Source organism: Erinaceus europaeus, chromosome 10, assembly GCF_950295315.1.
Source record: "Erinaceus europaeus chromosome 10, mEriEur2.1, whole genome shotgun sequence".
Lineage (NCBI taxonomy): Eukaryota > Metazoa > Chordata > Mammalia > Eulipotyphla > Erinaceidae > Erinaceus > Erinaceus europaeus.
In genome coordinates this window covers 7,031,182-7,047,259 of record NC_080171.1, presented here as the reverse complement: position 1 = coordinate 7,047,259, position 16,078 = coordinate 7,031,182, and the positions used below count along the sequence as shown (strand labels likewise).

The following is a 16,078-nucleotide window of genomic DNA, read 5'->3' as shown; positions in this document are numbered from 1 at the left end:
AATGAGACTCTGGAAGAAAACACTAATTATCTCAAGGTTATTAGAGACCTGAAAGCTGAAACAGCTGAGCTAATAACACAACTAGCTGAACAAGCTAAAACAGTATCAGAACAGGGTAACAGAATAGATGAACTCCAGAAAACAATGGAGGGGAGAGAGAACAGAATAAATGAGGTTGAAGACAGAATTAGCAAGATCAAGAACAAATTAGAGACAACTAGAAAAGAAGTAAGAGATCTAAAAAGAGATTAGGAGATACTGGAAACTGTCAGGCTGCTTAAGCCATGTGGTGCAAACTGCAATGGTCAGCATTCGCCCACCTCTTGGTCTGCACCCACGAGCACACTCCTCCAGCTCATACACTGAAGAGACAAGATAGAAATGGAAATGGCTTGACAATACCATACATGGTTAGGAAAGGGGCAGAGAAAGGCAAAAGGGGCTGGGAATGGTATGGACCTCCCCAGCAACTGATGCTAGGGGTTCAACTGGTAGGATTAGCAATACCTGCGGGGAATTAGGAAGGAGACCTTTAGTCATTTGTAAGACAAAGCAGAAGATTGATATGTAGATAATAAAAAGAATGCAGGGTGGAGCAGGCTTAATGTTTTAAGGAATGCTGGCTCCCGGAGGCGGGAAAATGCAGGATGTTTTGTGAGACAGGGAAGGCTTATATGGTGGGTGACCTTTTGAGGTTCCTGTGCCCCCCCTTTTTCTCAACCCCTCCGTAGAGAGAGAGACTAGCAGGATGGACTTACCTCTCAGGTCAAGCCCTTCCAGGCTTCACCACATCCCCACAACCTCCCTACATCAACAACAACAGAGACATATGGGATGACTTCAAAAGAAATAATATACACATTATTGGCTTACCAGAAGAAGAAAGAGAGGGAGGGGAAGAAAGCATTCTTCAGGACATAATAGCTGAGAACTTCTCTAGTCTAGACAACATCAAAGACATACAGGTTCAAGAAGCCCAGAGGGTCCCAAACAGAATTAACCCAGACTTAAAGACACCAAGATACATCACAATGAAAATAGAAAGGAATAAAGATAAAGAAAGGATCCTGAAGGCTGCAAGAGAAAAACAAAGAGTCACCTACAGAGGAAAACCCATAAGATTAGCAGCAGACTTCTCCACACAAACACTACAGGCCAGAAAAGAATGGCAAGATATATATATCGAGTGCTCAATGAGGAAGGTTTTCAACCAAGACTACTGTATCGTGCTAGACAGTCATTCAGACAGATAGAGGCATAAAAACCTTCTAACACAAGCAACAGGTGAAAGAATCAACTATCACCAAGCCTGCCCTGAAAGAAGGTCTGAAAGCTCTCCTATAAACAGTTAGACCACCATAAATATGCCATCTATCAGAACACTCTAAAAATCTACAAGAATGACGTTAAAATAATATTCAATCAGAGTAGGGCACCAAAGTAAAACCCTGGGGTGAGGGTGAGAGTGAGGGTGGATATTCTGCTTCCCAGGGTGGCAGGGGGTGGAGGGTGGGGGGATGGGACACAGTCTTTTGGTGGTGGGAATGGTGTTTATGTACACTCTTATTAATTTATAGTCATATAAATCACTAATTAATATGAGAAGGGAAAAATTATTTTATGTCTCAAACTTTTAAAATCACAGACTAAGTCTTTTTAATACATAAGCTAAGTCTTTGATATGTTGACTCTCTCAAAAGCCTAGACAAGGGAGAACAGAAGCAACTGATGGCACAGCTATAGACAAATAATGTCAAAGAAGATAAATTATGGTGATGTTGGGTATGATACAGCAAATCCTAACAAAGGGATTTTTCAAAGTTAACACAATTACCAAATAATACAATTATAACAATAACTATCTATTGTCTTCTTGAACCCTAAGACAGCAGGAACCTCACATTTCCCTTATAGAGCCTATATTTCCCCCAGTTCTGGAACCTCTAGGGTGGGGTGCACTTTCCTGCATGCTTCTCTCAATTCATACCAAGTAATATTGCATCTGCTGATCCCAACCTAATCAATGCAATATGTACCACCTCAGCATGCTTCACTTCAGACTGTGTCCAGAGACCTCAGGTGTGGAATGTCAACCCTTTAGCTTCATTTCTCAGGTGAAACCTTCCCTTGCATAGTATTCTCTAGTCCCATCAGGCAGTTCACTTCTTAACAAAGTCCCAAAATCTAGTATAGACCAGGTCCCAATAGATAGAGCATATGTTCACATGTATTCATAAACTAGGGCAAAATATATACCTGAAAGCAAAGTACACAATTGTCTGCAGTGAGTCAGTATAAAGTTCCTAATGAAATAGTATCTAATAAGACTTAGATACCCTCCTCACCTACTTCCTATTACAGTTCTCTCACTCACTCCAAAGCTAACCTTAGCAAAGCAAGGACTGCAAAAGCTGAATAAAGGCAAGAGACTGGCATACTTTAATGATGACTCTTTAGTCACTATCAGGCCACCCCATCAACTGGGGCCCTTTGGGGAGTCCTACATATTACTGTTGTCGTTGTTGTTGTTCCCAAACATAATGGGCCTAGACCTCAAATAAATCCCTCTCTCCATTGTTACCGGTCATCTCTATCAGGAACAACAAAACAGACCCCTTTGTGGACCCCCATAGGACCTTGCCCTCAACTTGGATCAACAACAATAGAGAATATTCTGAAGGGAGGCTGGACAATATACTCTATGCTACACCTGAGGAAGATGGGTCCTGATATTGGGGCAGCTTGGAATGTTCCTACTCATGACCACAGAATGTGAGCTCAGATCTACAGGGATGCAGAGGTCACATGGGCTCCTAAGCTGAATAATGGTCACAGACCACATCATTGATGGGGTTTACAGCCAACAATATTTATACCATTTTCCCATATTAGGGAGCTATTCTCATCTCTTATCCAGTTTTCTGTAACTTTTCCAGCCATGACATCATCTCCTCAGACAATAACTTGGATCCACCTGCATATCAGATTTCAGGCTCAGGAGAAAAAAAAAAAACTAGTATAGCCACAAGCCCTTTGGAATATAACTAAAATATGCCTACTAGCTACCTATAAAACAAAGACCCCCCCCCAACATTTCATCTGTACTGTTCCAATTTTTAGGTCCATGATTGGTCAACAATTTGTTTGGCTTTGTATGTTAACTCTCTTTTCAGCCACCAGGTTCCGGATGCCAGCATGATGCCAACCAGACTTCCTAGGACTGACGACCCCACCAATGTGTCCTGGAGCTCTGATCCCCCAGAACTCTGCCCCACTAGGGAAAGAGAAAGGCAGGCTGGGAGTATGGACCAACCTGTCAAGCCCATGTTCAGCAGGGAAGCAATTACAGAAGCCAGACCTTCCACCTTCTGCATCCCACAATGACCCTGCGTCCATACTCCCAGAGGGATAGAGAATAGGAAAGCTGGGTGTTGGGCAGTAGCACAGTGGGTTAAGCACACGTGGTGCAAAATGTGGGGACAAGCAGAAGGATCCTGGTTCGAGCCCCCAGCCCCCCACCTGCAGGGGAGTCGCTTCACAGGTGGTGAAGCAGGTCTGCAGGTGTCTGTCTTTCTCTCTCCCTCTCTGTCTTCCCCTCCTCTCTCCATTTCTCTCTGTTGTATCCAACAACGACATCAATAACAATGACAATAATAACCACAACAAGGGTAAAACAACCAGGGTAACAAAGGAGAAAAAAATGACCTCCAGGAGCATGGATTTGTGGTGCAGGCACCAAGCCCTGGCAATAACCCTGGAGTCAAAAAAAGAGAGAGAGAAAAAAAAAGAATAGGAAAGCTATCAGGGGAGGGAATGGGATACAGAGATCTGGTGGTGGGAATTGTGTGGAGTTGTACCCCTCTTATCCTATGGTTTTGTTAATGTCTCCTTTTTTAAATAAATAAAAAAGAAAAATCTTTAATCTATGATATCAATAAATGTCAACGGCTTGAATTCACCTATTAAAGGCACAGAGTAGGAAGATGGATCAGAAAACACAACCCAACAATATGCTGTCTACAGGAAACCCACCTAACTCAACAAGACAAACACAGACTCAGAGTGAAAGTATGGAAAACTATCATACAAGCCAATGTCCCACAAAAAAGACAGGAACAGCTATTCTAATATCTGACACAGTAGACTTTAAAATAAATAAAATTTTAAAAGATAGGGATGTACATTACTTAATGCTCAGAGGATCAGTCAACCAAGAGGACTTAACAATTATTAATATCTATGCACCCAATAAGAAGCCATCTAAATACATCAAACATCTACTGAAAGAGCAACAGCAATATATTAACAGCAACACAGTCATAGTAGGGGACTTCAACACCCCACTCTCTCAACTTGACAGATCATCCAGGCAGAAAAATTAATAAAGACATGAGGGAGCTAAATGAAGAGATAGATAAACGAGAACTATTGGACATTTTTGGAATCATTCACCCCAAGAAACTGGAATACACAATGTACTCAAGTCCACATGGATCATTCTCAAGGATAGACCATATGTTAGGCCACAAAGACAGCATCAGCAAATTCAAGAGCATTGAAATCATCCCAAGCATCTTCTCAGGCCACAGTGGAATTAAACTAACACTTAACAATCAACAGAAGATTAGTAATAGTCCCAAAATGTGGAAGCTCAACAGTACACTACTTAACTACTGGGTCAAAAAGGAAATAAAGGAAGAAATCAAAATGTTTCAAGAGTTGGTTGAATGAGGGAGCCGGGCGGTAGTGCAGCTGGTTAAGCACATGTGGCGTGAAGCACAAGGAATGGCATAAGGATCCTGGTTCAAGCCCCCGGCTCCCCACCTGCAGGGGAGTTGCTTCACAGACGATGAAGCAGATCTGCAGGTATCTATATTTCTCTCCTCCTCTCTGTCTTCCCTTCCTCTATCCATTTCTCTCTGTCCTGTCCAACAATGACGACAATAATTATAGTAACACCCCACCAATGGGCAGCAAAAGGGAAAAATGGCCTCTAGCAGCAGTGGATTCATAGTGCAGGCACCAAGCCCCAGCAATAACTCTGGAGGCAAAAAAGAGTTGAATGAAAATGAACACACAAGCTATCAAAATATTTGGGGCACAGCTAAGGCAGTACTGAGAGAGAAGTTCATAGCTATACAAGCACATATTAGGAAACAAGAAAAAAACTAAAGTTAGGGCAGAAATCAGTAACATTGAAAATAAGAAACTGAAAAATGTTATGAATTTACAAACTATTGTATTTACTATAAAATGTAAAACATTAATTCTTCAATAAAGAAATTTTTAAAAAAGAAGTAGAAGTGTTTGAAGGAACTAGGCTCTAAAAAGAAAGAAAGAAAGAAAGAAAGAAAGAAAGAAAGAAAGAAAGAAAGAAAGAAAGAAAAGAAGAAAACCATACAAAATATCAATGAAAATAAATGTTGGTTCTTTGAAAGAGTGAACAAAATTGACAAACCTTTAGCCAGACTCAGAAAATAAAAAAGGGAGAAGACCCAAATAAATCGGATTATAAATGAAAGAGGAGGTATCATAACAGACACCACAGAAATTCAGCATATCGTGCCAGGCTTCTATGAACAACTATATGCCACCAAGTTGGAGAAACTGGAAGAAATTGACGATTTCCTAGATACCTACAAACTTCCAAATTAAATAAAGAGGAACTAGATAATATGAACAAGCCAAAAAAATTGAAACAATTATCAAAAACTTTCCCAAGAATAAAAGTCCTGGACCAGATGGTTTTACAAATGAATTGTACAAAACCTTCAAGGAAGAGTTAATACCTCTACTTTTAAAAGTCTTGCAGGTGGTCCTCAAGGTGGCACAGTGGATAAAGCAGTGGACTCTTAAGCATGACTTCCTTAGTTCAGTCCCTGGCAGCACATGTAACAGAGTGATGTCAGGCTCTTTCACTCTCCTCCTATGTTTCTCATTAATAAATAAATAAAATATTTTTTTAAAGTTTTCTAGAAGATTGAAAATACAGGAATACTCCCTTCCAGCTTCTATGAAGCCAACATCACTCTGATACCAAAAGCAGACAGGGACACAACCAAAAAAAAAAAAAAAAACTACAGACCAATATCTCTGATGAACATAGATGCTAAAATATTGAAAAAAAATCTAGCCAACCAGATACAGCAGTATATTAAAAAGATTGTTCGTCACCAAGATAAACCAAGTGGGGTTTATCCCAGGCATGCAAGGATGGTTGAATATATGTAAATCAATCAACGTGATCCACCACATCAATAAAAGCAAGACCAAAAACCACATGGTCATATCAATAGATGCAGAGAAAGCCTTTGACAAAATCCAGCATGCCTTTATGATCAAAATGCTACCAAAAAAAGGGAATAGATGGAAAATTACTCAGATAATAGAGTCTATATATAGCAAACCTACAGCCAACATCATACTCAATGGTGAAAAACTGGAAGCATTTCCCCTCACATCAAGTACTAGACAGGGATGCTCACTATCACCATTACTATTCAACATAGTGTTGGAAGTTCTTGCTATAGCAATCAGGCAGGAGCAAGGAATTAAAGGGATACAGATTGGAAAAGAAGTCAAACTCTCCCTATTTGCAAAAGACATGATAGTATACATAGAAAAAGCTAAAGAATCCAGCAAGAAGCTTTTGGAAATCATCAGGAAATACAGTAAGGTGTCAGGCTACAAAATTAATATTCAAAAGTCAGTGGCATTCCTCTATGCAAACACTAAGTTAGAAGAAGTTGAAATCCAGAAATCAATTCCTTTCACTATAGCAACAAAAACAATAAAATATCTAGTAATAAACCTAACCAAACAAGTAGAAGACTTGTATACTGAAAATTATGAGTCACTACTCAAGGAAATTGAAAGACACAAAGAAGTGGAAAGATATTCCATGTTCATTGGTTGGAAGAGTTAACATCATCAAAATAAATATACTACCCAGAGCCATATACAAATTTAATGCTATCCCCATCAAGATCCCAACCACATTTTTTAGGAGAATAGAACAAATGTTACAAATGTTTTTCTGGAACCAGAATAGACCTAGAATTGCTCAAACAATCTTGAGAAGAAAGAACAGAACTGGAGGCATCACACTCCCAGATCTCAAATTGTATTATAGAGCCTTTGTCATCAAAACTGCTTGGTAATGGAACATGAATAGACACACTGACCAGTGTAATAGAATTGAGAGCCCAGAAGTAAGCCCCCTCACCTATGGACATCTAATCTTTGAAAAGGTGCCCAGACTATTAAGTGAGGAAAGCAGACTCTCTTCAACAAATGGTGTTGGAAAAAATGGGTTGAAACATGTAGACGAATGAAACTGAAACACTATATTTCACCAAACATAAAAGTAAATTTCAAGTGGATCAAGAACTTGGATGTTAGGCCAGAAACTATCAGATACCTAGAGGAAAATACTGGCAGAACTCTTTTCCATCTAAATTATAAAGACATCTTCAATGAAACAAATCCAATTACAAAGAAGACTAAGGCAAGTATAAACCTATGGGACTACATCAAATTACAAAGCTTCTGCACAGCAGAAGAAACCACTACTCAAACAAAGAGATCCCTCACAGAGTGGAAGAAGATCTTTACATGCAATATATCAGACAAGAGTTTAATAACCAAAATATATAAAGAACTTGCCAAACTCAACAACAAGGAATTAAATGACCCCATCCAAAAATGGGGAGAGGACATGGACAGACTATTCACCACAGAAGAGATCCAAAAGACTGAGAAACACATGAAAAAATGCTCCAAGTCTTTGATTGTCAAAGAAATGCAAATAAAGACAACAATGAGATGCCACTTTACTCCTGTGAGAATGTCATACATCAGAAAAGGTAGCAGCAACAAATGCTAGAGAGGTTGTGGGGTCAAAGGAGCCCTCCTGCACTGCTGGTAGGAATGTCAATTGGTCCAACCCTTGTGGAGAGCAGTCTGGAGAACTCTCAGAAGGCTAGAAATGGACATACCCTATGATCCTGCAATTCCTCTCCTGGGAATATATCCTAAGGAACCCAATACACCCATCCAAAAAGATCTGTGTATACCTATGTTCTTAGCAGCACAATTTTAATAGCCAAAACCTGGAAGCAACCCAAATATCCAAGGACAGGTGAGTGGCTGAGCAAGTTGTGGACTATATACACAATGGAATACTACTCAGCTATTAAAAATGGTGACTTCGCCATTTTCAGCCAATCTTGGATGGAGCTTGAAGAAATCATGTTAAGTGAAATAAGTCAGAAACAGAAGGATTAATATGGGATGATCTCACAGGCAGAAGTTGAAAAACAGTATCAGAAGAGAAAATACAAGTAGAACCTGAACTGGAATTGGTGTACTGCATCAAAGTAAAAGACTCTGGGGTTAGGGTGGGGGGAGAATACAGGTCCAAAAAGGATGACAGAGGACCTAGTGGGGGTTGTATTATTATGTGGAAAACTGAGAAATGTTATGCATGTACAAATTATTGTATTTACTGTCAGATGTAAAATATTAATCCCCAATAAAATTTTTTTAATTTTAAAAATCTATGGTTATGATAAATTATTACTGAAAATACAGTCACATAGAATGTCTGAAAAGATATATCGGATGTGTACTAGAGGATGATATACAACAGTGCTAATTATAGCTCTGTTTATAATACCAAAACATTGGGGATAACCTTAATGTCCAGAAACAGAAAATGTTTATAAATATGAATGATCCCCTGGTGAATATGATGATTGTGTCTGCTGGGTTTACTGAGGTAAAATGAAAAGACAAACTCAGATTATTTACTGTGATTAAGTGAAGTGGATGTTTTCAGTCACTCTGAGTCATGGTATCACCTATTCTCATTTTGTTTGCTGTACAATTATACTTTTCCAAGTGGATAGTATTGATTCATTTGGGGGCACACTATAGGGGACACCCATACTGTGGAGCTTATTCATAGCTGAAGCTCTTTAGCTATATATAAGCTCCTCTTTTCTCAGCGTACCATTGCTCAATCCAGTAAATTATGCTTTAGAGGAGCATCTAGGGCCAGGTGGTGGCGCACCTGCTTAATAGCTCACATTACAATGCGCAAGGTTCAGGTTCAAGCCCTGCGTCCTCACATGCAGGGGGAAAGCTTCATGAGTGGTGAAGCACAGCTTCAGGTGTCTCTCTGACTCTATCTCTCCATTCTCTCCCAAATTCGGTCTTGATCCAATAATAAATAAATTTTTTTTTTAAAAAAGCCACTTTCTTCCCTTGTTATAGTCTCTAATGATTCCCTTCAGTATTTCTAACCCAGTGGGTTATTATATAGCTTTTTTTTTTTTGTTATGTAGGGAAGGAACGAATGTGGGTGGAGGGAGGGACATAAGAATGCCAAAGTTTCCTTCCATGCAGTGAGGAACAGCCTCCAACTATGGCAGTTTTTGCACTGTAATGTCAGAGGTGAGTAGTGGCCTCAGAGACAGTATTGCCCAGAAAGCCTTGACTTTGTTGTCTGGATCTTTGCAGAAAAAGTTTGCTAACTCCTGCTTGGTATACTAAGATCACACATGGAGGTCTGAAGACTGATTAAGCCTCAGTGTGGGTTCCAAGCCCTGTATTTTGAACTAAACAGAGTAGGCATCTCTTCTCTACACTCAGTGTTCTTCAACTTCTCTACAGGTTCATAATCTTCATTCTAGACTCTCATGGCACTTGGTAAGGCCACTCCAAGTCTTCTGATACAGGAGGCTCTCAGGGTGAATCAGATTTGTTCTTTTCCTGGAGTTTCACTGTCTAAGAACTTTCAGTAACCTTTGTGTATAAGTATAACAGACTAACCGATTGCACCACTGGAGCTCCATCAGTAGCCTTTCTGTAACTCAGAATATCCTAGGAAGGGAGAAAAGACATCACATTACATTTGCAAATATAGATATAGTTTAGAAATATGGGCGAAAGTATCATTTCTCTCATGATTAGAGTGACAGAGACTGAAGTATTGAATAAACACTTATCTCTGACTTCAAAACCAATGGTATACTTGATTAATCTTTCTGAAAAATATCTTATTAGAAAGAAAAACAAATGTCAGATAAAAACAAAAGAGTGGGTAGACATGTATGACCCAGGTGCCTAGGTCATTCCTTTTAGTGGGGCCTTGGAATTCAAGTTGCAAGAGTACAGTGCTGAAGAGAGAGACAGAAGCATCTGGAAATGAATCTGAGACAAAGTGCTGTGCCAGAGTTCTCTGAGGCTGGGTTTGCAGTCCTCCAGCTACAACACTATTTCATAGAGGATGTGTGTGCACGGTCCTCCAGGAAACAGGGGACGACTCCTCAAGCTGCACGGAAGATTCACATAGACATTGAAAAATAATTCACTGAAGTAACAGAATAGGATTTTAAAGAGGAATGTGGGGTTAATTGTGAAAGCGTGGTAAGAGCATAGGGGATCTCCCATCATAAAGATGGAGATCTGAAAAGATATCCCACCTGTCAGTCTCTCCCTTTCAGGGGTTGAGCATGGAGGGAAAAGCTTTCCTGACTCAGTTTCCCCTTGTCAGTCTCCCAAGAATCACAGGAACCCACACCCCCTAACACTTAACTCATTTCCTTGTTATAAACCAAATGGTTTGCCTGCTTAAAGTTCACTATAGTTCATCTGCTGTGATCACACATACTCCACCTATCATCATTCTGTCTTAACCAAAAGGCTCTTCCTTCCTATTTCCTTAAACCCCTCCTCCACTTTGATCTAACTCCTCTATCTTCCTTCAAGGCTCCTCTCTGTCTACTTCTCCCATGTTGAGATCATTAACATGTCCTTCTAAATACCTTCAGCTAATTGACTCTCTTACTCAATTGCCATTAATCATTCTGGAACTCTCCCCTCTACCACTAGAACCTTCACCATGGGGTTTCTGACTTTCCAAAGCCCACCCTTACCACCACATGTAGAAAATGTCCTTTTGGGAGTCGGGCTGTAGCGCAGCAGGTTAAGCGCAGGTGGCGCAAAGCACAAGGACCGGCATAAGGATCCCGGTTCGAGCCCCCGGCTCCCCACCTGCAGGGGAGTCGCTTCACAGGCGGTGAAGCAGGTCTGCAGGTGTCTATCTTTCTCTCCTCCTCTCTGTCTTCCCCTCCTCTCTCCAATTCTCTCTGTCCTATCCAACAACAACAATAAGGGCAACAAAAGGGAATAAATAAATAAAATAAAAAATTTTTTTAAATGTCCTTTTTTTCCCTTCTGTTATTTAAACCCTGCCTTCTGTTCAAGAAATAAATCATTTGTGATTAAAATGGTCTCCTGGTCTTTTCCTGTTGTTAGCCACTAGAGTTAACATGAGAGACCTGTAATAAGGCTTACCTCTGCTGAGATGCCACCCATGTGAGTACCAGCAGAAGAAGGTTCTGAAAATGCAGTCAAGGTTGCCGGAAAGTACAGACAACAAGGCAGAAATGATAGTGCTGAAGATGGGAATGTTATCTTCTTCAAATTTAACACACCTCAGCAACCAAAGAAATAAATTTTAGTTATTGCTCTGATTTTTAAAAAAAAGTATAACTTTCAAAGGCATCTGGTTTATTCATTTATTTTTAAATTAATTTTATTATCTTTATTTATCAGATAGAGACAGACATAAATTGAGAGGGAAGGGGGAGATAGAGAGGGACAGATACAGAGAGACACCTGCAGACCTGCTTCATCACTTGCAAAGCTTTCCCCCTACAGGTGTGTGTGTTGGGGGGTATTGAACTTGGGTCATTGCACATTGTAACATGTATACTCAACCAGGTGTGCCACCACTTGACCCCTTTGATTTTTTTTATCCTTAGTGATTCAATGTTGATGTATAAAATCATAATATAACAGGAGTATAATTTCACACTGTTTTCACTACTAGAGTTCTTTTTTTATATTTTATTTTATTTATTTATTCCCTTTTGTTGCCCTTGTTTTATTGTTGTAGTTATTATTGTTGTTGTCGTTGTTGGATAGGACAGAGAGAAATGGAGAGAGGGAGGGGAAGACAGAGATGAGGAGAGAAAGATAGACACCTGCAGACCTGCTTCACCGCCTGTGAAGTGACTCCCCTGCAGGTGGGGAGTCAGGGCTCGAACCGGGATCCTTATGCCGGTCCTTGTGCTTTGCGCCACCTGCGCTTAGCCCACTGCGCTACAGCCCGGCTCCCACTACTAGAATTCTATGACTCCATCTCCAGTGAGAACTGCAGTAGTTCCCCCTGGGTTATAGATGTGATCTATCTATATCTAGTTCCCTAGCTACCTATCTCTCTCTAGCTGTATGTATATGGCATTTGATTGTAAACACTGAAGGGACAAACAAAATGGAGGGGAGGGGGATGTTCTACATGCAGAATTATTTTTTTAAATATTTATTTATTTATTTATTCCCTTTTGTTGCCCTTGTTTTTTTATTGTTGTAGTTATTGTTGTTGTTGCTATTGATATCATTGTTGTTGGATAGGACAGAGAGAAATGGAGAGAGGAGGGGAAGACAGAGAGGGGGAGAGAAAGATAGACACCTGCAGAGTTGCTTCACCACCTGTGAAGGGACTCCCCTGCAGGTGGAGAGCTGGGGGCTTGAACTGGGATCCTCAGTCCTTGCACTTTTTGTCATGTGTGTTTAACCCGCTGTGCTACCGCTGGGACTCCTGCAGAATTATTTTTATTTGTTTTGAAATTGAAACACTGTGTGCCTCCAGTGAAACGCATACTCACTGAATGTGAACAGCTTTTTTTTTTTTTCATGTGATTAAGGACCTTACACACAAACACACACACACTTCAAATTGTAGAAGCTTCCAGGAACCACATCACTCTCAGTAACCTCCATCATGCATGCCAAGCCTGACACATTTGTCAGTGAGGACATGTGGCTTGCTCCTTTTTGCATTAACAGATAATATATGTTTACAGTAATCCTGATTTCCCTGGGCAGACAACCTCACCAAATGTGTCTTAGAACCTTACCATTTCAGAGCTCTGCCCCACTAGGGAAAGATAGAAACAGGTGGGGGGTGTGGATCCACCTGGCAATGCCCATGTCAAGTGGAGAAGCAATTACAGAATCCAGAGCTCCTACCTTCTGCTCCCCAAAACCAATTTTGATCCATACACCCAGTAAGGAAGAAATTATAAGGGGAAGATAACCACAGGGCTCTGAACTCCAACTCCATCAGGAACTAGAGAGAAAGGAGGAAAAAAAGAGGGATATTTGGATGTAGTAATAAGTGTATGTGTGACTTGGAAATGAAGAAAAGATAGGGACACCCCAAAGAAAAGGAGCCAAATACATATATATATATATATATATATATAGTTGTAGAAATAATAGTCAACCCATGTCTGTAAACGTGGGAGAAATGCTGTAGCTTCCAACGGAGAGAGTGGGGATCCAGAACTCTGGTGGTGGGAATGGTGTGCAGTTGTACCCCAGTTATCTTGCAATTTTGTAAATCAATGTTGAATCACTAATAATAAAATTAAAATAAGACATTTGACAATTTTTTTTAAAAGTTCTGGCATTATGAGTACTTTTTAAATTCTTCTCTGTAAATGTTGATATTTTATTGTTTTGTTACAAAGAGTATATAACATTCTACATTGCTTTCATAAATGCTTTTATATACAAGAGGATTGTATTTATAATTATAAAAATGTATTTACTAAAAGGTATGTAAAACTCAGGTGCATGTCTGGTTAAACCCAGAGAAAATCACATGGGAGACATTTTAGTAAGTTCAGAAATCTGGGTAACTCAGCAAATCTCAGTTTGGTTTTCTGACCCAAATTCTTCTCAGGAGTTGAAATCTGACATGTCCAACATTTTCACAGCATGAAATTTCATTTGTTTTGGCACTTGTTGCTCCCTTGAAAACACTTTTGCCCTCTGGGCCTCTTATAGCAATAACTATCTATTGTCTTCGTAAACCCTAAGATAGCAGGAACTTCCCGCTTCCTCTATAAAGCCCATATTTCCTCCTGTCTAGGAACCTCTAGGGTGCGGCTCACGTTCCCGAATGCTTCTCTCAATTCATACCAAACAATATTGCATCCACTGATCCCAACCTTATCAATGCAATGAGTACCACCTCAGCATGCTTCACTTCAGACTGTGTCCAGAGACATCAGGCATGGAATGTCAAACCTACAGCCTCATTACTCCAGTGAGACCTTGCCTTTCATAGCATTCTCTAATTCCATTTCGGGTGGTGCACTTCTTAACAAAGCCCCAAAACCTAGATATATACCAGGTCCTATGAGATAGGGCATATGTTCACATGTATCCATAAATTAGGGCAAAATATATACCTGAAAGCAAAAGTGCACAATAGTCTGCAGGGAGTCAGTATATGCAGCAAGCAAGTAGAAAGACCTAAAAAGACACTGTAAAGTTCATAATGAAATAGTTTTGACTTAGAACTTGATACCCTCCTCACCTACTTCCTATTACACTTACTCCAAAGTTAACCTTGTCAAAGTAAGGACTGCAAAAGCTGAATAAGGGCAAGAGGCTGGCATACTTTAACGATGACTCTTCAGTCACTATCAGAGCCCTAATCAGGGAGTCCTGAGATTCCTACACAGACATGATGGGCCTAGACCACGAATAAATCTCTCTCTTCATTGTCACTGGCCATCTCCACCAGGAACAACACAACAGACCCCTTTGTGGGATCCCATAGGACCTTGCCCACAATGTGTATCAACAACCATAGAGAATATTTCATCCTCCAAGGGAGGCTGGATAACATACTCTATCTACCACCTGAGGAAGATGGGTTTTGATATTGGGGGAGACTATACTTTCAAGGATCATTTCTATAGTATGTAACTGATGTTGGGGCAGCTTGGAACATTCCTACTTGTGACCACAGAATGTGAGCTCAGATCTACAGGGATGCAGAGGTCACATAGGCTCCTAAGCTGAATATGGGCCCCAGATCACATCAAATAGATGGGGTTTACAGTCAACAATATTTACATAATTTTCCCATATTTTGGAGCTACTCTCTTCCCTGATCCAGCTTTCTAGCCCTTTTTCCAGCCATGACATCATCTCCCCAGACAATAACTTGGGTCCACCTGCATATCAGAGGTCAGGCTCAGGAAAAAACTAGTATAGTCATGGGCCCTTTGGAATATAACTTTAATAGGACTACTAACTATCTACAAAACAGAGGACTGTCCCCCAACTCTTCATCTGAACTATTCCAGCCTTTGGGTTCATGATTAGTCAACAATATGTTTGGCTTTATATTTTAACTCTTTTTTCAGCCACCAGGTTCCAGATGTTAAGATGATGCCAACTGGACCTCCCTCGCAAACGACTCCACCAATATGTCCTGGAGCCCTGCTTCCCCAGAGCCCCACCCCATTAGGGAAAGAGAGAGACAGGCTGGGAGTATGGATCGACCTGTCAATGCCCATGTTCAGCGGGAAAGAAATTACAGAAGCCAGACCTTCCACTTTCTGTACCTCACAATGACCCTGTGTCCATACTCCCAGAGGGATAAAGAATAGGAAAGCTATCAGGGGAGGGGATGGGATATGGAGTTCTGGTGGTGGGAATTGTGTGGAGATGTACTCCTCTTATCCTATGGTTTTGTCAGTTTCCTTTTTATAAATAAAAATTAAAAATAAAGTACAGGCTCTATACTATCAATACTTTTTCCCTTCCATGTGGTAACAGGGTTCTCTTCTCAAAGACTACAGACATTGCTTCTAGATAGCAGAAAGCATCAGACAGAGCTGGGCTGGGTATGGGTTCTGTCATTTACCTGAGCTTGAAACTGTTGCCAAACTTTTTGATTATTTAAAAAAAATGTTATTCTATTTATGGGAAAAAGAGAAATTCTCTACTTTTCAGACCACTTATTGCCCTCTTCTGCAAAAGGACTAAACATTAATTTAAAGTGTAGTTATTGTAGTTGTTGCATGTATTCAAAGCTCATGTGAACAAACGCTTTTCCTTCAAATGGGTTTAAGTAGTCAGTAGACCTGGGTCTTCTCCCATGGGAAGGAGACACTAACATCCTACCATCATTCTTTTAATTTCC

The 16,078-nt window shown here is 40.2% G+C and overlaps 1 pseudogene; it reads left to right on the top strand.

The window, feature by feature from the left end:
- The first annotated feature begins 9,943 nt into the window (after positions 1 to 9,943).
- LOC132540805 (obg-like ATPase 1) lies at positions 9,944 to 11,521 on the top strand (annotated as a pseudogene).
- The last annotated feature ends 4,557 nt before the right edge of the window (positions 11,522 to 16,078 follow it).